We start from the raw sequence: 4,403 nt of genomic DNA on the forward strand, positions 1-4,403 counted from the left end.
TTCCAAAAATTATAACTTTAGTTGCAATTAATAAAGATTTATTTCTATGCTTGTAGTTTAGATTTTATTTTCTTGTTAAATAGCCAAGAGGCTAGAACCCTCTTGCCTTAGATTTATTTCATGCTTATAGATTAGATTTATTTCATGCTTATAGAGTAGATTTATTTTCTTGCATTTAATTCTTGCAATTTTATTTTGTAGTTTAGATTTTGCACTTTATTTTGTAGTTAGATTTTAATTTCTTATACTATTCACCTTGAGGCTAGAACCCTCTTGGGTTTAGTTTTTCTTTTTGTTTATTTTTATTTTGTTTGATTCGCCTTTAGGCTAGAACCCTCTAGGGAATCACCCTTTTCTAAGAAGTGGGTTTAATTTTAGATTACCCATATCTATAATTGAATCCACCATCTTTAATTTCTTGCATTTTCTTTTATTCTAGAATTTTGTTCTTCATTCTATTTTTTTTATTTGTTTCTTGATTTTATTCATTTTTCCTTCTCACCTTATTGTTCATACTCACTCTCATTTATACTTTGCACCTATTTACACATCACTTTCACTCTCTCAATCTCTTCACAATCACATTCACTCATTACTCCTATTTGTCACGCACACAACATAAGAACCGATTTTATATTTTCTCCTACAAAACACTTTCCTCGTGGGATCGATATCTTAAATACTATAACTTGACACGGTTGTGCACTTGCAACCTTTTTGGTACATGTTTATGCCGCATCACTGAGCCATGTTAGTTTTATTGTAGTTCATGATAGTTCTAACTCATTCCTTGTTGACTTTAACTTCATGTATGTTAACCACAACTCTTTATAGGTTTGTGGGCTATTCTATATGAAAGGCTAGATCCATACAACCCTCCACACAAGCTAGTTATAATATCAAATGTGGATAAGAGGATGAGAGAAGCGGTTAGAGAATTTTTTCTGAGATGCTATATACTCTCGATGTGTTCTGCATCTAGTTGAGAACTTCAGGACAAAGTTGAAGGATTTGGTATTCAAGTCAAAGGATACTCATATTTTTGGGAATTTTTTATAATCTGCTTGTTACAAATATACTAGAGCAAAATGGAACGATTATATGGACGACATTAGACTGGTTGACAAAAAAGCATACAATATTATCATGAACTACGCTCCAGAGAACTGGGCAAACGCATTTTTTTTCTGGAATTAGGTAAGTTATAAGCTATTTCATTTCTTATCTCAGTTAAACCGTTTGACTAATGAATTTAGACATGAATGCCTACACTAGAATTAACAATAACACAGCTAGAACTAACATAGGCATTAGAACACATATTTAAACTAGACTTTGCGTTAGATGGAGTTAGAACTAACACGAGAACGGCTAGAACTAACACAGCAACAACTAGAACTAACATTAACTCAGCTAGAACTAACATATCCAATAGAACAAATACTTAAACTAGAACTTAAAGTTATCTGGAGGTAAAAATAACACAATAACAGTTAGAACTAACACGGGAGCCACTAGAAATAACAACAACTAAGCTAGAACTAACATAGGTAATAGAACCAATACTTAAACTATAACTATCACTAGCTGGGGGTAGAACTAACATGAATGCAGTTAGAATTAACACTGCAGCAAATAGAACTAATAATAACTCAGCTAGAACTAACATAGACACTAAAACCAACACTTATACTAGATCTAATGCTAACTAGAGGTAGAACTAACATGATGGTAGCTAGAATTAACATAGAAGTAGATAGAACTAACAATAACTTAGCTAGAACTAACATAGTCACTAAAATCAATACTTGCACTATAACTAACAATAACTCAGTAGAACTAACAAGAAGTTTTGACGAATTCTCTGTTATGTTTTAGATATGGTCACGTTACATCAAATGTTACAAAGTCATTCAACAAATGAATATATGAAGCTGGGCTTCTACGGATACTTCAACAGGTAAAGTACATACGTAAACAGATTATGGTTCACATGAATGAATGACGAGTCATGACTGAAAATTGGAATCAATTTCTTTGCCCCAAAGCTAAACTTGCCCTCAAAGAGAATATGGAAAATGTGCGTCCATTGGAGGTACGTCAGCCCTACACAGGATTATTTGAGGTACAATCCAATAGAACTTGTCAAGTGGATATTGATAATAAAACATGCACGTACCGTGCTTGGGATATAACCCGTGTTCCTTACAAACATGTATGCGCAACCATTATGTTTATGAAGAGGGATGTTTACCAATTCTATGATTGGTTTATGACGATTGAAGCTTTTAAAAAGAGCTATGAGCTAATCCTATACCCTATCCCTGACTACAAGAAGCGCAGCGTGCCATAGGATGAGATACAGATCCTACCTCTACTAACAACAAAAATGAAATGGAGAAATAAAACTAGGTGTATCAACAACAGAACTGTTTACACTTGGCTACTTAGATGCTCTCAATGTCATATGGAAGGTCATAACTGTAAAGCATGTAATGAACCTATTACTGACTAAGTACTTGATATGTTGTTAACTGTTTTGATGGTATATTTACAAAATATTTTGTTTTTGACCGCTTGAAAGTATTTTCATGTTAAATGAGAACTAACATCATCTCCACTAGATGAAATCTTATAAGTATTAGAAATAACCCTATAACAGGTTGAAAGTATTTTCATGTTAAATGAGAACTAACATCATCTCCACTAGATGAAAAGTTATAAGTATTAGAAAAGACCCCATAATAGCTAGAACTAACAACTTAGATAGAACTAACAAAGGCAACAGAACCAATGCTTATACTAGAATTTGCGTTAGCTGGAGGTAGAACTAACATGATATCAGTTAGAACTGACACCACAACCGCTAGAACTAACATTGTCTCAGCTAGACCTAACATAGGCAACTGAACCAATGCTTACAATAGACCTTGCGTTAGCTAGAGGGAGAACTAACACAATATCGGTTAGAACTGACCCAACAACAGCTAGAACTAATATTAACTCAGCTAGAACTAACATAGACAACTGTATTCAATGTTAAGTTTACTATTATTTACTTGCAATTGGTTGTCAGGGTCGCTGAGATATATTTACTGCTACTACATTCAATGTATTTCATAGTTCCCAAGGAGGAGAGTTAAGAGAACCTGGACTCCTACCTATTCCCACATCCCATGCGGCAACCTCATCATCCCTTGGTCTGTTCACATACAGGATAGTTAACATTATCTCTTTGTTGACCATCACTCCTTTATATGTAAATCCTAAGCTTACCCTCTTTAAAAAGCCTCTTACATATTCAAGTCCCCTTGTCGCCATAAACCAGAAGATCAATGCTAGCCCTCACGCTGATGAAGATCATGGCTAGCCCTCACGCTAATGAAGATTAACCTATTGAATGTTAATACTGTTATCCTTATCCCCCATTAACTTTGCTCTAAGTTTCATCAGCCGTGGGTGAATATAAATGGCTTTCTCCAATGAGCTTGTTTAATAACAGGACAATTAAGATTCATAAGTACAGTGAAGACAATCAATTCAGTTAGATCATATGTGAAATCACATGAGAAAGGAGGCATATGACAGTTGAGATAGTCCTCTGGCTTACGTTAACAGTGTATAGGTATATAGTGTTAACGTATGCCAGATGACTCTCTCCACCGTCATATGCCTACCTTCCTATGTGATTTCACGTATACACTGTTAACATAAGGTAGAGGACTATCTCAACCGTCATATGCCTCCTTTCTAATGTGATTTCACGCATTGATCTAACTGAAATGATTGCCTTCACTGTATTTATGAATCTTAATTGTCCTGTTATTGAACAAGCTCATTGGAGAAAGCCATTTATATTCACCCACGGCTGATGGAACTTAGAGCAAAGTCAATGGGGGAGGCAGGCAATTCTCATCGTGTTGCTTAGCTTAGAGATTTGTTGTTAAGGTTACGGGTTTGTTGTTAAGCTTATGTGTTAGTTGTAAAGATTGTGGTTAGATAGTAAAGAAAACAATTGTTTGATACAAGTATGTTAATGTCTACGTTTATTATTGTCCAGAAAGAATATCACTTGGCCGTTGTGATCAAAGTTATGGACTGGTTGCCAAGTTTATTGATTTATTGTTAAGTTTAGCATTTTATTGTTAAGCTTATGGACTGGTTGTAGATACAGCCCTATAACTAACACATTACATAAACTAGGACTAACGCGATATCAGTTAGAACTGACCCCACAACAGTTAGAACTAACATTAACTCAGCAATAACTAATATAGGTAACAAAACCCATGCTTACACTAGAACTTGCATTAGCTGGAGGTAGAACTAATATGATATCAGTTAGAACTAATTCGATTGCAGCTAGAACTGATACTAAAGAAGCTAGAACTAACACGCGAGCC

This window comes from Asparagus officinalis, chromosome 3 (assembly GCF_001876935.1).
Source record: "Asparagus officinalis chromosome 3, Aspof.V1, whole genome shotgun sequence".
Lineage (NCBI taxonomy): Eukaryota > Viridiplantae > Streptophyta > Magnoliopsida > Asparagales > Asparagaceae > Asparagus > Asparagus officinalis.